Raw genomic sequence first — 18972 nt, 5'->3', positions numbered from 1 at the left:
CTTGGATTTTGCAAACAATCAGACATGTAGCTTGACTCCTTGAATAAAAGCTTTTATTTTGTATCTTCAATTCATGTAGAAGCAACTTTCAAAAACTAATTTGGACCACAGCCAAAGTTTTAAAATACCTGTTTCAAGCTGACAGATCACTCTAACTAGTCTCTTGATTAGCAGGAGTGCCAGAACAGTGTCTCAATTAGATTTTATCACCAAGTGTCTGTTAAGACTCATGCACCAAGTGTCTGTTAAGACTCATGCACTCACTCATGCCCAGGAAGACTCCCTGAGTGAGTGCTTGAGGGCCCTGCTCTTGCCACCTACCATCTGGCTTGGGGCGGGGCCTGGGGCCTCATAAGGACTGTGTGCTGCTTGCAGCCTGCTGCCCAGGAAGACTCCCTGAGTGAGTGCTTGAGGGCCCTGCTCTTGCCACCTACCATCTGGCTTGGGGCGGGGCCTTTGGCCTCATAAGGACTGTGTGCTGCTTGCGGCCTGCTGCCCAGGAGGACTCCCTGAGTGAGTGCTTGAGGGCCCTGCTCTTGCCACCTACCATCTGGCTTGGGGCGGGGCCTGGGGCCTCATAAGGACTGTGTGCTGCTTGCAGCCTGCTGCCCAGGAAGACTCCCTGAGTGAGTGCTTGAGGGCCCTGCTCTTGCCACCTACCATCTGGCTTGGGGCGGGGCCTTTGGCCTCATAAGGACTGTGTGCTGCTTGCGGCCTGCTGCCCAGGAGGACTCCCTGAGTGAGTGCTTGAGGGCCCTGCTCTTGCCACTTACCATCTGGCTTGGGGCGGGGCCTTTGGCCTCATAAGGACTGTGTGCTGCTTGCGGCCTGCTGCCCAGGAAGACTCCCTGAGTGAGTGCTTGAGGGCCCTGCTCTTGCCACCTACCATCTGGCTTGGGGCGGGGCCTTTGGCCTCATAAGGACTGTGTGCTGCTTGCGGCCTGCTGCCCAGGAAGACTCCCTGAGTGAGTGCTTGAGGGCCCTGCTCTTGCCACCTACCATCTGGCTTGGGGCGGGGCCTTTGGCCTCATAAGGACTGTGTGCTGCTTGCGGCCTGCTGCCCAGGAAGACTCCCTGAGTGAGTGCTTGAGGGCCCTGCTCTTGCCACCTACCATCTGGCTTGGGGCGGGGCCTTTGGCCTCATAAGGACTGTGTGCTGCTTGCGGCCTGCTGCCCAGGAAGACTCCCTGAGTGAGTGCTTGAGGGCCCTGCTCTTGCCACCTACCATCTGGCTTGGGGCGGGGCCTTTGGCCTCATAAGGACTGTGTGCTGCTTGCGGCCTGCTGCCCAGGAAGACTCCCTGAGTGAGTGCTTGAGGGCCCTGCTCTTGCCACCTACCATCTGGCTTGGGGCGGGGCCTTTGGCCTCATAAGGACTGTGTGCTGCTTGCGGCCTGCTGCCCAGGAAGACTCCCTGAGTGAGTGCTTGAGGGCCCTGCTCTTGCCACCTACCATCTGGCTTGGGGCGGGGCCTGGGGCCTCATAAGGACTGTGTGCTGCTTGCGGCCTGCTGCCCAGGAAGACTCCCTGAGTGAGTGCTTGAGGGCCCTGCTCTTGCCACCTACCATCTGGCTTGGGGCGGGGCCTGGGGCCTCATAAGGACTGTGTGCTGCTTGCAGCCTGCTGCCCAGGAAGACTCCCTGAGTGAGTGCTTGAGGGCCCTGCTCTTGCCACTTACCATCTGGCTTGGGGCGGGGCCTGGGGCCTCATAAGGACTGTGTGCTGCTTGCAGCCTGCTGCCCAGGAGGACTCCCTGAGTGAGTGCTTGAGGGCCCTGCTCTTGCCACCTACCATCTGGCTTGGGGCGGGGCCTTTGGCCTCATAAGGACTGTGTGCTGCTTGCAGCCTGCTGCCCAGGAGGACTCCCTGAGTGAGTGCTTGAGGGCCCTGCTCTTGCCACTTACCATCTGGCCTGGGGCGGGGCCTGGGGCCTCATAAGGACTGTGTGCTGCTTGCTGCCTGCTGCCCAGGAAGGCTCCCTGAGTGAGTGCTTGAGGGCCCTGCTCCTCCCTGCCACTTACCACCTGGCCCAGGGCGGGGCCTGACAGGCCTCACTAGGACAGTTGTTACTGCCGGAGAGGCACAGAGTGTTTTTAAAATGTTTTATAAAAATTTTTTTCTGGATTTTTTGTATGTGGGGGGTGGGGGTGGGATTGATGTTTGGTTGGGCTTGGGGAATTATTATTTTTTTATTTTGATGTTTTTGTAATTTTTATATTTTTTGTTTGTATTGTTGTATTGGTTTTGTTTGTTTGTTTAAGGTGTTATTTTGTTTTTAGGGGGAGGGGTCAGGGCTGCCGGGGAGTGGGCCCCAGCCCACAAAATGGCTGGGGCATGTTCCACAGGGGGGGATGCACTGGGACAACCGATCTCAGTGATCACGGGTAGGAGGAGGAGTTACGCTAAGACCAGACCATGTCATTACAGAGGAGGCAGGTTTAGTCGTTGTCTGAGGACTATCCCTGCCTCCGGGTCTGGTCCTGTCCGGACGGATACTAGAATCAGCAAGGGATACCCACATAGCCTGAAGGTGCTGCTGTGCAATGCCAGGTCAATGATTCAGAAGACCACTGCCATCCATGACTTGATCATGGATGGAGGATTTGACCTGGCATGTGTAACAGAGACTTGGTTGGATGAAGCAGATGGGCCTGTTCTTGCCGCTGCTTGTCCACCAGGTTTCTCTTACGCACAGCAACCCAGGTCATGTGGGCGGGGAGGGGGGGTTGCAGTGATTTTTAGGAAGTCATTAGTTTGCACCAGGCGTCCTATTGGGAAGACCCAGTTTTCTGAGTGCATGTTCTGGAAGTTGGGCAATAGGGGCAGTACAGGATTCCTTTTGGTGTACCGACCTCCCCGCTGCGCCAAGGATTCCCTGCCCGAGCTGCTTCAGGTCGTGGCGGATGTTCTCCTGGAGACACCTAGCTTGGTCGTCCTAGGGGATTTTAACATCCATGCCGACACGACCTTACAAGGGGCCGCTCGGGACTTCGTGGAAAGCATGGCCTCCATGGGGCTGTCCCTGAATAAGTCTGGCCCAACCCATAGCCGTGGACATGCCTTGGACCTGGTGTTTACCTCTATGGATGTTGGTGATCTGACACTAAGTAAAAGCGAAACGAAAGAAGTGCCATGGTCAGATCACTTCCTGGTGCAACTGGACTTCTCTGCGACCCATCCCCTCTGCAGGGAGGTGGGACCAATTCGGATGGTCCGCCCCCGCCACTTAATGGATCCAAATGGTTTCCAGAGAGTGGTAGGGGATGCTTTATCCCATGTTGATGGCCTTTCAGCTGATTCCCTGGTGGCCCGCTGGAATGTGGAGTTAACCAGGGCTATTGACTGTTTGGCTCCGAAGCGCCCTCTCCGATTGCATGGAGCCCGGACAGCCCCGTGGTTTTCCACGGATCTGAGGGCAATGAAACAATCGTTGAGACGGCTAGAGCGCCGGTGGCGGAGAACTCATTCCGAATCTGACCGGACACAGGTTAGAGCTCAACGTCGAGCCTACCAAGTGGCGATAGCAACGGCGAAGAAGAATTTCTTCACCGCCTCTATTGCATCTGCAGAAAACAGCAGCAGGAGACTTTTTCAGGTGGTTCACAATTTAGCGGAACCACCTGCAACATCGGGGCCCAGTACGGGCCACATGTTCTCCTGCAATGATTTTGCAAAGTTTTTTGCAGATAAAACCGCTCAGATTCGGGAAGAAGTAGACTCCACCGTGGGAGCAGGGCCGGGGCGGGAGAGTGCAAGAGTTCTGTCTGGTCAAGTTGAGTGGGATCAATTCCAATCTGTTGCCTCCGAGGATGTGGACAGGCTGCTTGGACGAGTGAAACCAACCACCTGTCTCCTGGATCCTTGCCCATCCTGGCTAATAAAAGCAAGCCGGGAAGGGCTGGGCGATGGGCTTCGTGGGGTGGTGAATGCTTCCCTCCGTGAGGGGGCCTTCCCAGACCCGCTGAAAGAGGCGGTTATTAAACCGCTTCTTAAAAAACCATCTCTAGATGCGGCCACGATGGCCAACTATCGCCCAGTCTCAAATCTTCCATTCCTGGGCAAGGTGATTGAGCGAGCGGTTGCCGAACAACTCCAGGCACGCCTGGAAGAAGCGGACCATTTGGATCCCTTCCAGTCGGGATTCAGGCCTCATCATGGGACTGAAACTGCCTTGGTCGCACTGGTTGATGATCTCCGGCGGGCTAGGGACAAAGGTGAGAGCTGTTTCCTAGTTCTGCTGGATCTCTCAGCGGCGTTCGATACCATCGACCATAGCATCCTTCTGGACCGTCTTGAGGGGCTGGGAGCTGGGGGCACTGTTATACAGTGGTTCCGCTCCTTCCTCCTGGGCCGTGTTCAGAAAGTGGTGGTGGGGGATGAGTGTTCAGACCCCTGGGCTCTCACTTGTGGGGTGCCTCAGGGTTCTGTCCTCTCCCCCATGCTTTTCAACATCTACATGCGGCCGCTGGGAGAGATCATCAGGAGGTTTGGGCTGGGTGTTCATCAGTATGCGGATGATACCCAGCTCTACCTCTCTTTTAAATCAGAACCAGTGAAGGCGGTGAAGGTCCTGTGTGAGTGTCTGGAGGCGGTTGGAGGATGGATGGCGGCTAACAGATTGAGGTTGAATCCTGACAAGACAGAAGTACTGTTCTTGGGGGACAGAAGGCGGGCAGGTGTGGAGGATTCCCTGGTCCTGAATGGGGTAACTGTGCCCCTGAAGGACCAGGTGCGCAGCCTGGGAGTCATTTTGGACTCACAGCTGTCCATGGAGGCACAGGTCAAATCTGTGTCCAGGGCAGCTGTTTACCAGCTCCATCTGGTACGTAGGCTGAGACCCTATCTGCCTGCGGACTGTCTCGTGAGAGTGGTGCATGCTCTGGTTATCTCCCGCTTGGACTACTGCAATGCACTCTACGTGGGGCTACCTTTGAAGGTGACTCGGAAACTACAACTAATCCAGAATGCGGCAGCTAGACTGGTGACTGGGAGCGGCCGCCGAGACCATATAACACCGGTCTTGAAAGACCTGCATTGGCTCCCAGTACGTTTCCGAGCACAATTCAAAGTGTTGGTGCTGACCTTTAAAGCCCTAAACGGCCTCGGTCCAGTATACCTGAAGGAGCGTCTCCACCCCCATCATTCTGCCCGGACGCTGAGGTCCAGCGCCGAGGGCCTTCTGGCGGTTCCCTCATTGCGAGAAGCAAAGCTACAGGGAACCAGGCAGAGGGCCTTCTCGGTAGTGGCGCCCGCCCTGTGGAACACCCTTCCAGCAGATGTCAAGGCGATAAACAACTACCTGACATTCAGGAGACATCTTAAGGCAGCCCTGTTCAGGGAAGTTTTTAACGTGTGATATTTTATTGTATTTTTGGTTTTTATGGAAGCCGCCCAGAGTGGCTGGGGAGGCCCAGCCAGATGGGCGGGGTATAAATAATAAATTATTATTATTATTATTATTATTAAATCACCACTTTTCTCAGCAAAATACAAATAAATTGTGGTCAGGAATATTTAGTTTCCTGGATTCATGTATTTCCTCCAAGAAACATGACACTATGTGTGCATGCATCATTCTCATCTTAGGCAAGTTACATGTGTTTTCGTTCTCAGATATTTGAATGTGAGTAGAAAACGATAGCATCAACATCAGACTCAGTTTAGATATCAGGTTTCCCCAACTCAACACTATGGTTTGAAAATGGAACATGGTTTAGGGCAGTGGTGGCCAAACTAGGCCCTCCAGATGTTTTGGGACTACAATTCCCATCATCCCTGACCACTGGTCCTGTTAGCTAGCGATGATGGGAGTTGTAGTCCCAAAACATCTGGAGGATCGAGTTTGGCCGCCACTGGTTTACTACTCCCCTCTCCATTCCATGGTTAACTAAAACGGCAGTTTTCATGTTACATCCCACTCAAAGCTAATCATGGTTTGGGCTAAGCATGTATCGGTAACTATGGCTTGGGGTGGGGTGCAAAATATGGTTTGGGGCAATTCTGGTTAGTGTTCAAATCAGTTTGAACAAAATTGCAAAAGTATGTTAATAGTTTATGAAACAGAGGTGGGCAATCAATGCATGAAAAGGGGGTAAAGGAGGGGAGGGAAAAGGGACTGTAGAACCTTATGTCACGTTCCCAAACTCCAAACCATGGTTTGCAGACTGGAAAACATGTTGTCTGAACTGGCCTGGTTAATGTTTTGGTTTTGTTTCTTTTGTTTGGAGTGTGTGAGACAGACCCCCATTCATTCTTTTGTAAAAACGCTTGACAATACATTAATTTGGATGCATAAATAGTTTGATGTCTTGTCTAGTTTTGGTGTATTGTCTCTGAGTTAATTGTATTCTTCAATCACACTGACAAACAGCTAAAAGCACCAGTATGAAGCACAATGGAAGAAGTTGTTCTGCGCAGGTAGGTATTATTTAGTGATTGGCAATCAAATAGCCCGCTTTGAGGTTCAAATCCTTGATACGTGTGGTCTTTAGGATTTCAAACACGACACTACAATTCAATCCAAACTCAGTCACATTAGCACTTCAGAAAGAACCAGTGATTTGGCAAGGAAATAGTAAGTGTAGACATGTTTATATGAGGTTGAGAGTACCACAGAAAGGGCAACTTTAATTTACCAAAATAATTGTTCAAGAATAAATTGTTCCAATGAAATATTAATTTTGTTCATGTGTAAACTGAAGACAAAGGTTAGCAACTGGGAGGCCCAAATGAAAATAAGGCCCTACCTGGCCTTTCAATTGCCAATTTTAATATAAAATCTAATTTATTGGTTAAATAAATTAGAGAAATTTGAGAGTGTCATACTGGACTCTGAAGAGTGACATGACCTGCTTTAATCAAACTTGTGGCCCTGCAGAAAAGAACTTTCTCATCAGAGATAAAGCATCAAATATAGATTGCTATATGGTTGGTACCAAGTGGAAAACAGTTTCACATCAAGCACATCGTTTGGCTACCATGCTTATCTGTTTCCACATTCCATGTACGTTTTATTCATCAATTATTATTCATTATTATCTTATGAAGAAACCAATGTACCTATGAAATTTGCAGTTCTGTTTCATGGGATCTCAATTATATTGCACAATTTATAAATAAAAAATTGGTTCTGTGTTTTGTTTTGTTTTGAAACCATCAGCTCTTCAGCTCTTTGCCCTTCTTTCGTATCACACCAGTTATAATCCCCTGGTTTCCTCAATGCTTAACCTTCAGTCACTGGGAAACCAGATGGTTAGACAATCAGATAAAACCTCCTGCATTGATTACTTTGTCTCTTCCAAAAGCTTTGAACAATGCATCTCACAACTTTTGTTTTGTAGGGAATGTGATGGCAATTTCCCAAGCTAGACTCAACAGCAGGAGTCCTATTTCCTGGGTCCAGAAAAGATAGAAAATATCACATTTCTACTTTATTCAACCCTTTCAATATCCTCGCCACGCTTCATTACTTTTACAAGTCACCATTCCACTCTAGCAACAAAGATTACAGGGAATCTAACAGGTAAAGGCCTCGAGCGAACATAAAAATGGAGTAGGCCCCAACAGAAGGCACAAGGACTACATGTCTTATCTACTTCATATCTTGGCATTTCTAACCACAAGGCCTACCCTACTGACAGGCCCTGCCGTCCTGAGGCAATGAATCTGTAATAAGATATACAACAAATAATAGGCTTTCCCCCCTTTTGCTGAAAAAATATATACTGAGGTAATTAAATTGTTAACATGATGGATGGTCTCATTTCATATTTGAATTCAAAGTGACTTTCTAGATCATAACAACACGGGAATGACTTCATACTAAAAATGCAATGTCATACCTCATAATGAAACTGAAAAAGGAGCCTGCGGACAGCACATTTAAAAATCAAGTATTTTTTCTTTGGTTTTAAACAAATATTTGTAGAGCGTGCTCACCCTTATATCATATACTTATTTTGCCCATGTAAGAAGTAGAATAAGCTTCTGCACAGCAGCCTTAGTTATTGATATAAATGGGAGACACTGTCAAAGTTTGTAGTAAGTGAACACACTGTGTTTCTTGAAGGTAGGAAGTGCACGGGGGGGATCAGATCTGACAGAAACCGCTATCTGCTGCAAGAGAAGAGGAGAGCAAAAACAGAGAAGGGAGTACTGTATCCGAATGCATCAGAAATACAGCACCAAATGTCAATTACAGCCGTGGGAGCTAAACCAGCTAATTTGAAGCTAGGGAGTCAAGGCTAGTGTAAATCCCCAAAAGGGGGCACTCTGCGGGCATGGGGGGAAGGTCCAGAGAGGGGGGAACTTAGGCTGGATCCTAAGCCCATTTGGCTCTGTCCATGACCTGCCAACGCAGCACAGAACACAATTTTAAAGACTTGCTTTTCCTCTGCCAAGCTTAGGCAGAGCAGCAGCCGGTCCGGTGCTGAACAGGGTTTGGATCTGGTATAACTTTACACCAGCCTAATGGATCCAGGCTTGCTTTATACCAGCTTTTTGTGCTTAGGCTCGCTCCCTAATTCTTCCAGCAGCTACCCTGGTAATAGAACGAGTAATATATTTCCTCCTTAGGGGAAACTAAACATTAAGCTGGCTAACTGAATTGTTAGGAATTGTTGGGATATCTTTCAGGTCACAACGAAAGAAAGAACAGGTAGAAATCAGATAGCGCAAGAAGGTATGGATGAACCATATATGTGTTTGAGGAGGAGGAGCTGAAAAAGACATCCAAAACTCCAAGGGTTTACTATTTTTTACATTCTTCCTATAAAGGTTCCTTTGGTAGCACATTCTGTCATGGCACTGCCATAGAATACACAAATACACACATATCTAGAAGTCTGCTTGCAGAGGTTGATTTACTTGGCAATTTATACCCTATGGCCAAGAAATATACTAACATAGTATATATAATCTGATTTTTAGTCAAGAACTGGATTTTGCATTTCTCTCATTTTCACAGCTGAAACCAGGAAAGCCTGTGGCGAACTGTCTAGCTAATTTAAGACATATTTTGTTTGCTAGTATATTTCTGCTTTATTAAATGTTACTCAGCACATCTCCAGAGGCCTAGCCTAGGTGCAATTGAGTTTACGATACTGAAAGTGTTAATAAATAAAGCACCCATACATTCTGACCATACTTTATTAAAAAAAACAGCAACAACCATAGAACTGTGCCATTAAAAATTATTGTTAACATCTGTTCATTATTTCCCTGTGTGGCCATACATTAGATAAATGCACTTATTCATAACTACATAGTGGTGGACCATTACATCAACATTGACATCAAACAAGGGGGCCTGGATCAGCCAGTGTGTTTGGCATAGCCATGGCTGCTTTTCTGCAATGGAGGAAGCTTACAAATGACAAGTAATTCAGAACAGCACATTACATTTCTTAGGTCTTTACTAAGGGTTTCGTTAAATGAATGAAGTAATGTATACCTACCAACAAGCCCCTGGATTTAGGAAAATATCATAATGGAGATCCACTTAACAAACCTGTAATTAGATTGTCATTGTCATTAACTTCATTTCTCACTAACAGGGTACCTTCTAGTGGAAGCAACCAATGCTGTTAAGCAGGTTATTTATTTTATGTCCTAATTAATCAGTACTGACACTGAGCCACATCCTTCCTCCTTCCTCATTATTTAAATTACCCATTTATATGGATGAACCTCTTTGCTTTGTGCATTTCATTACCACATTAACAGGCTCTCTGAACAAGAATCACCGCTAGCACTTCAACATGTGCTTCCGACAAACGATATATTTGTGCTTTCTCAAGCCTTGCCACTAAAATGTGATACACTGACCTTCAGAATGAGGGACAACCCAATGGCACTGAATTCAACAAGAGAGACCATCTGGGACTCGGCAAAGTCATTGGGAAAAGAGTGAACTTTGCAAACTTCAAAACAACTTTTGGATGTCTCTTAAAGCAAAGAATATTTGAAGAACCTGGATACAATTGACAGGACAAATAAAACTCTGCAGTAAGCAAAAATATGAGAAATATAGCCAAAAATCACCACATCTTTCACAAAAGGTCATAAAAACCAACAGCCGCAGCCAATGGTTTCGGAGAACCTGATGCTGATCTAAATCAGATGTGGATCTGATTAATGGCTGTATCAGAGACCATGTTTGCTGTGTTCAGACATTCACCTAACACAATTTAGAAAAATGGGGGCTTGAAAGGTACCCTTGCACTTTTGCCTCACACATTCAGTCCCCAACCACCCAACTGGATGTGAGTAGAACCCTCTGTATAACTGAGGTCCCTGATGACATAGCAGGGGGGGTTCTAATCACATTTAATTTTATACAAGTTAAAGTCCCTTGCACGCCTTTCACACTCAACACTGGAAGGACAGGGCTAAGGTCCTTTACAGCCACCACTCACACTACTCTCAATCTCTCTTGCTTACCCACACCACTAGTCCTCCTTATTACATACATTAGTGCTTTTATTTATAAAAAAGATTGAAAATTCTGCAAAAGTCATATTCAGAACAAAGCATTCGCACTGAGTGAATGTATAACAAATAATGAATTTCCTTAACCTTTTATTTGCATCACTATTTTTGAGTGAAGGGTATGAGGTACCAAATATGCTTATTCTTGTAGAAATCAAATTGGGTGGAGGGGACTCAGAATATGAGCAGTTTTGGTCTTAGTAATGCTGCCTTTATGCTAAATTTGTTTGGTTAAAAGTCCTACTAAAATAATTCTCAAAGTTTTAGCATGCAGTATCTGTAAATACAATGAGAGCCATAAGGGTCAGGAAGCAAAACACTGGAGCCCATTTATGAGACCTGCCCCATGCCAATTCTGCTGAATTCATTGGCAAATATTGGTCACTGTGTTCTGCCATTAATAAGTATGAAAATATCCAATGAAATGCACATTAATTATCATTACTGGTTTGTTAATGAATAACAGGCTATGATCCTCTGCTTCATCTGAGACATTATTTCTTCCCATGTGATCTAAAGTGTTGATACTGCTAATGTAAAAGGAACACAGAACAGTAGTCATTTATCCTGCAAAATACCTGATGCTTTATCCCACCTCATTCTATCAATCATTAAACCAGTAATGTCCTTTCTGTTATTGCTTTGACATTCATTAACACTCATGTCACAGGAAATCTTTGCAATTAAAAACCTTATTGACTATCTACTGCAGTTTCTCCTTGGCATGTAAGAGCCAGACAATAAATAAAATACAGAAAACAGTAGCATTAAGGTACATAATAAGGCTTTCCTCATGGCAAAATCTGGTGGACATGTGCTGAGCAAGTCCTCCTGAAGTGTTGTTGCCCAGCTCCCATTTAATTACACTGAGGTGTGCACATGAGAGGTTCCTGTGGATTATGCCCTTTGTCTCTCCCATAACGTAATGTGGATGTCAGATTTTACTGAAACATTTAAACAAATTAAGCGAATATTGATAAAATGCTCTTTATCAGTCCTAAATAGCTGAAGGCAATTTTGATAAATACTTAAGTCCGAAGTCCAAACTTTGGAAAGTGAACTTAAAAGAGTACAGAGAAGTTGCTTATTTCTGGATTTATACCACACTTGTTCTCTGATTCTAGTACTCAGTCATCTGAATTGCAGTAACTGACTTGCTAGTAGATGAACACTGCAAAGGATTTGGCCAAAAAGTATTCTAACCCTTTCCAATATACTGGTTCTGCTGAGTTCCAAATACCATCAGAAGGCACCTCTGTCACTCCCATGGGCGGCATTCACCTAACAGAAGCCCTGTGCAATAAGGTTCATTTGTACGATACAGCATTCTTCCCTCTCCACCCTGCCTCCATGTCACCTGAAATTGGTTCTTTGGGTGGTCAGGGAAACACCCAGAACAGTGCATGGGGGAAGGAGGGGGGAGGGTTGCTCTGCTTCGCAAGCTAGAATGCTTCCCCAGACAGAACATCCGCCACAACACAATGCTGAATTGTGCTTCAGTTGCGTCCTTTTCTTCCCCCAAATTATGCTTGCTTGCATTTACAATACCATTCTCCTGTAGGTAATACCAGCAAACTGAAAGAAAACTGGCACCCACCCTGTGGAACACCTTCCCATCAGATGTCAAACAGATAGACAACGACACAACTTTCCAAAGACATCTGAAGGAAGCCTTGTATTGGGAAGTACTGAAAGTTTGACGTTTTGCTGTTTTTATTACATTGTAAGCTGCCCAGAGTGGTTGGGGCAACCCAGTCAAATGGATGAGGAATAGGGAATCAAAGAAGAAGAAGAAGAAGAAGAAGAAGAAGAAGAAGAAGAAGAAGAAGAAGAAGAAGAAGAAGAAGAAGAAGAAGAATAATTCCTATTACATTCCTAGAGGCAGGCAGCTTCCCTAGGTCAGTGTTCAGGCATTAGATGAAACACACATGGGCAAAAGAAACAACTTGTTTTAAACATGAAAGGGCTTGTCTGGAGGTGCAAGAGGATAAAAATGCATAAAACTGTGTAAAAACGGATAAGAATGGACAAGTCTGCTAATATTGAAGGAAGTCCAAAGAAAGTGACAAAGAACAGGAAGCGAGTGCAGACAATAATATATCAATACAAGGAATATATGAGACTGATGACCAATCTATACAAACAGACAGTGCTTTCTTGCTTTCTTCATGCAGGTGTGTGACTTGCAGATAAAAGTTCCTGTGAACTAGCTATGATACTTAAATGACAGTTGCCATCATTACTGTAATTGTGACATCTTGACAAAGGACAGCTGCGGCTATCACTGTTACCATGTAAGCATCCGTTCACTAAAGTTTCTTTATTTGGTATGTTATCATAGTACACAGGGATGTGGAGAGTATAAGCGATACACTTTGTTAGACTTGTTGTTATCAAAAAAGCCCCAGACTTCTGCTAGTAAAAAAAATTAATGAATCACTTCTAAATCTCTAGAAGGAAGACTGCGCTGTCATAAAGGACAATAAAATGATCAACATGGTCCTGCTATAAAAGTGACTAAGGTTGATAAGCTTTTTGCGCTCCTTCTCTATGAACATGAAAAAAGAAAGTGCACAAATAGCACATCAGGTAGTAACTGTTCAGAACATGCTGAAGATTTTGGCCAGGGCTATGTGAATCCTGTAATTCTCCTAAAGCAGAGAGAAAACGCAGAATTTGTTTAAGATCTTAAAACTCAGCTTCCTAAAAATCTGTTTTTCTTCTATGTATCTATCATCTGTCTGTCTGTCTGTCTGTCTGTCTGTCTGTCTGTCTGTCTGTCTATCTATCTATCTATCTATCTATCTATCTATCTATCATTCTTGGTGTAATCTTGGAAGCAAAATATATGCTTGAATAAGATTTCCGATGTTGAGAAGTGGAGCTCCAGCACCCTGTGTAGATTCTTGCCACTCCACATCTATGATATGCAATATAAATTATACAAAATCAGCACAAAATGCAAATGTCCACATAATGCATAGTTTTTACTGGCCAAACAATCCAGGTTTTCTCTGCAGAGAATTTGGATTACTTTGGCACAAAATTTAGGTTTTTATATTTTTGCACAGAGTGCATACTACATGTGGCCAGGTTCCAAAGAAGACAGAGAAAACTGTGTGAGCAACCAAACTTAATGCTTAATTTGTTTTAAAACTGAACAGCAGCAGTAACTGTTCCTGCAAAATCACAAAGTCCTGACCCAATGTTCCACATGGTTCTCTGCCTTAATGCACATTCTTTTGTTAAATCCAGACTACAGTCTGAACTTTAGAACTCAAATAAGGCTAGTGTTGTCATTTTAGGGAGTTTTTCTGTTTTGATAACAAGTATCTAATGCCCACAATAAGCCATTAGATCGTGAACACTAGTGGGTGGCTTACTCCACACATATATGTAGTTATGTTTATCGGTTGTTTTTGTGTTGAATTTATATGGTACATAAATCATACTCTTCAAATCTGTATACAGTGGTACCTCAGGTTAAGTACTTAATTCGTTCCGGATGTCTGTTCTTAACCTGAAACTGTTCTTAACCTGAAGCACCGCTTTAGCTAATGATGCCTCCTGCTGCCGCCGCACCACCGGAGCACGATTTCTGTTCTCATCCTGAAGCAAAGTTCTTAACCTGAAGGACTATTTCTGGGTTAGCAAAGTCTGTAACCTGAAGCGTATGTAACCCGAGGTACCACTGTATACTGCTTTGGAATCTTTTGATGAAGGATAAAATAATTAAGCTCCTTCCCCTCCTTTGTCCAGCTTTCTGTTAGCAGTAAAATAAAAAATGAAAACGAAAACTTATTAGGCTTTCTAAAAGGCCACAGTAGTAAATGGCAGATCTAAGAGGGTGATTCACAAAGGTGTTGTACATCAAGAGGACCACACTGGACTCTCATTCTTTTTCACTAGGCCTTAACTTTAACCTTCCCCGTTTTGCTCTGTTCCACCTCTTTGCTGCTCCCATGTCCTGTGCCTCTTTGTTTCCCTCTGTTCCCAATCTCCCACACTCATTTACTCCTGCAATCTGCTGTCTAACAGAAGGAGGCAGGACAAGGGAGTTTTCCACCTCAGGTGTCTCTAACTTAAGAGAGAAGATGAGAATTGTGTTGCATTCACAATGGATGTGGATGTAAGAAAGAAACACCATCTGTGCCAATTGTGTGATTAGAGAAGACCACTCATTTGTGGTAACATTCCTTCACTTCCTCTCTATAAAATGATTGTGCTCATGAATTGAGGTGAAATCAAAACCTTTAATACAGGCAAAACCTGAGATACTACTTGACAGTGCTGTGATTAAAGTCTGAGAGTACACAAAAGAAGTTTACCAGAACATTCCAGCACCCAAGGTTCAGAATCATATTTCTCCTGGATGACGCTGACACATATTAATGGCTCTTTTTATCCAGAGATAACACAATGGCACTTAAGTTTTCTATTGAAATCCCCATTTAGTTGTGAGCATTTCTATTTTTTAAGGAAGTAGTGACTCACGGTAACATAAGCTATCACAGGAAACAATATAGAAATAATATAAGATAACTCAGTGACGCTGAAACACAACCTTCCTCTGTTCTTTGCCACACGCCCTTCCTGTCAGGTGTACAAAATAGGCACAACATATGAATCACCACCTAGATTCTAGTCTTGTCTATCCTGATTTCTAAAGAATCCTTTATCACAGCTAATAAAACTCATGCTGCTTTTAAAACCATCTTTCCCTAGAAAAACTGTCATCTTTTATCAAGATAACTAGACTGCCTCTACTAAGCTACAACATGGCGCCTGCCACTGCCTGCCAAGCCATTTGTCTATATTCAACAGAGTACTACAAGCCTACATTTAGATGGCTTGCAGTTGAGTGCATCTTAGTGTCAAGGCATCAAAACTGATGGCAGGCCTGATCATTTGAACTGGTTGTTTTTCACGTGACCTGTAGGTTAGTTGGCTGAGCTCACAGCTGCCGGCAGCCAGCAGGTAGCACTGTTGAGTAGCTGGTGAAAATCTGCTGCCCAGTCTTCATTTATGATGATTGCAGGTCACCACCCACATGCCAGCTCCTGCCATGCCTCCATGGAGGCTGCCCACACATGGTGGCTTGAGTGGAATGCCAAAGAATTACAGGTAAAAGAGAGCCGATGGACAGCAGCAAGGAGGAAGAGGAGCACCTGCAGCAGGCAGCACCCAGGTGCATCTGTATGACAAAGGAGGAGCTACTGGGGGCCTCCAACATGGGGCCCATAGAAAGCTAGGTAGCCCTGGTTATGTGATAGCACTTGGCTTTTCTACATGACCATGGGATGCTTCTAGAATGGTTCAGGGAGGTAGGGACTGAAGGCGCTGTACCCTCCACAGTTCTGCTCCTACCTCCAAGACTGTTTCCAGAAAGTAGTTCCAGGAGGCCACCGTTCAACACTATGAGGGCTTTCCTGTCTTTGAGGGCTTTTCCTGTCTATGAGGGCTTTCTTGTCCCCCATGCTATTTGACATATATATGAAACTGCTAGGAGCTGTCCTCAGAGGTTTTGGAGGGAATTGTCCCCAATATGTGGATGATACCTTGCCCCAAAGGTGCATGCCTAGGAACTTCATTATCCAGTTTTTTGGGAATGCCAAAGACACTCTTCTTTTATCTAGCCTTTGACATCTGGGATGTGTTTTTCAGCACCCACTCTATTACTGTGACTTTAATTTGCTGTAACTGTTTTTAATACTGAATTGTAAAGTGTTATAACCTGCCCTGGAACCTGCTGGTAAAGGGTATGTATTAAATTTGTTGCTACTACTACCATTGATGATGATGATACATGGGAAGCAGTTCTAGAAAAAGCAGAAGGGAATGTCAAGCATCTGAAATATATTGTCACTTTAAATATTAAGAACCTAAGAATAACTTGCTTGATCAGGCCAATGCCCCATCTAGTCTAGCATTCTGTTCTCATAGTGGCCAACCAGATGTCAATGGGAAACAGGCAAGCAGAACATTAACACAAGAGCACTCTCCCAACCTGTGTGCTGTATTGCCTTGTATCAGTTCTGCACAACTTATAACCCACAAAATGAATGCAGTGAACAACAGTTTTTACAGTGCCAGGCAGGCAGCAAATAGGAGGGGTTTATCAAGCCCCTAGTGGGCTACCATATGTGGCTGGTGGGTTGAGTTCTCCTTGATAGACTACAAATTTCGCAGGCTGTTCCAGACATTAAACTGAATCTCCTGTATTGAGCAATGGGAAAATTTATCATTCCATCTAGAAACTGATGGCATTGTGCCAGCAAAAAAGGGTTTTGCTTCATACTTCCTTACCACACCTTGCTAGAAGAGGTCATCCTTTCAATCATCAGACAACTGTATAGCAATAAGTACACAGAAGGATTCATGCCTTATCTTTTCAGTGTTCCACCTGATAATTTTTTATGGAGTCTTTGTTCTTGCTTCAAGTCAAGTGTCACAAGATTTCTTTTTTCTTCCTTTTTAAAAATAATGATGCAACACATTCAATTCTGAAGAACTTAAAAAGAAACCACAATGATGAATAGAACTATGAAGAGACAGGCACAAATCTTCCTGTGTACCCTTTGCTTTCAGATTGCCTGACGACTGAAGATACAATCTCTTCTAACAAGGTGTGGCAAGGAAGTGTTAAGCCAGACACATATCTGCTAGTACAGTGACAACACCTTTCAAACAGAAGATTCTTTCTCTGTTGCTCATTGGTTGCATGCTCTTTCAAAAAGCTGTGGCCCTAGTCAGACATGAGATGCAACCACGTACATGTTAAACACGTTTGCTCATTCACATATATTGGGTGAGCAGATTTACTACTGATTCAAAAAGGACTGCACAGAGAACAAGAGTGAACCTTCCCACCCTTCATTACCTTTCTGTGTTCTATTGCTTTCTGCTGTTTCTCTCTGCCTGACTCATTCCCTGTAGTGGAGCTGGAATGGGGCAGGGTGGGCAGTGAACCACAACGAGGTAAGGTGGCAGAGGGACCTGATTTTACTCCTTTCCATGACAAGCTTCCTTTTGTGTAAAGAACAGCTCTCATCACTGCTTTATGTGTTCACAGGGCTAGAAACCAGAGCCTTTTGCTTATAAGAATCACTTAACAGGCACGATTGTGATACAATTTGGTGATGGAAAAAGCTTATCTGTTAGGCTAAAGTGGGGGCCAATCTAGACTGGCTCATTTCTTAATGGCTTGCTTCCCTTTTCTAGACTATACTTGCTAACATTCCTAAAATGGTCTACTTAAGACTCAGTAAATATTCTTTGATGTTTATTGAGGTGTTAGGATGACCAGTAACATTTATTTTTATGGTATTTAAGTGCATTTTAATCTCAATGAAGCAGGAGAAAGTTTTAGGGACTTTGATTCTTTTCATTTCTTATTTGAAATAATAAATACACACCGGGGGGGGGGGGCAAAGGCAGCTATCAAGATGCCTCAACACAAGCCACTCATGTAAAACAAGAAATTGTGCTTACCAGATACCTCAGGGTCAAACTGGATGCAGCACATTTGCAGATAGAGTCCACTCCCTTACTACCGCTTCCTTTATCTACAAATGCAGCCAGAAGGGCCGCAGGTGCTGTGGAATACTGGGATGGGCAAAGAGAGAGGAAGAGAGCCTTCTTAATCTTTCACTTCTGTCAAACTTCCTGCTAAAGATTACCCCCTGGTACCCCTATTGATGGGATGGTGGAATATACAGGTATAAGAAAATAGTGGGCAGGGTGGCTTTTAGTGCGGAAACTACCAGAAATAAAAGGATTAAGGAGACTCACCTCACCTGTTGCAATGACCTACTGAGGTAATTTGAAAAACAATAAAACACTGGAGGAAATACATGTGAATGAACATCCTTATGTAGGATGGCTTCACACATTACTCATAAACACAGATGCAAAGGGCCATGGGGATCTTTGTTTAGTTGTACTCCTGAGGTCACATGGCTCCAGCCTCATGTGTTGAGGAATAAATTTTGAAGCTATCCCTGTGAAGTGGGAGACCTTTTCTATCTCGTATACTCAGCAGGACTCTAGTAACCGAGTCTTCCAGGGTTCAAAATCACATGGTGAGCCTACATGGGGAAGAAAAAAAAGGCTTCCTCTTCAGACATTGAGGTGCCAGGAGTCGTCATATGACCTTGAAGATAGGTTGTATGTGCTGCCACTCAGCACTGGTACTTCATGCAAGTAACACATGAAGAGGTCTGACACCTATTTCACAATTGTCAATGCAGAAGACATCTGTAGATGCCCCCATGCAGAAACTGCTTTTAATCTCTGACTGTGTAATTCAAATATCAGAGTGGTTAGTTCCGAAAGAATTGGATTCACATCCCAGCTCTGTCTGCTTAGACTCATTGGGGACTGTAAGCAGGTTAATTCTGTTCCACCTTAGTGGAACTTAATCTTACTATAAAAGTAAAGGTCACTGATTCTGAAAAATAAATACAGTGGTACCTCTGCTTAAGAA

The 18972-nt window shown here is 44.6% G+C and overlaps 1 protein-coding gene across 14 annotated transcripts in view; it reads right to left on the bottom strand.

The window, feature by feature from the left end:
- Positions 1-18972, bottom strand: part of MECOM (MDS1 and EVI1 complex locus) — a 495241-nt gene that overhangs the window by 193235 nt on the left and 283034 nt on the right. The window lies entirely within an intron of this gene.

The sequence above is a fragment of the Podarcis vaucheri genome, assembly GCF_965113315.1.
Source record: "Podarcis vaucheri genome assembly, chromosome: 5".
NCBI lineage: Eukaryota > Metazoa > Chordata > Lepidosauria > Squamata > Lacertidae > Podarcis > Podarcis vaucheri.
Note: the sequence above shows the minus strand (reverse complement) of the source record. Positions and strands in the feature narration are given on the sequence as shown.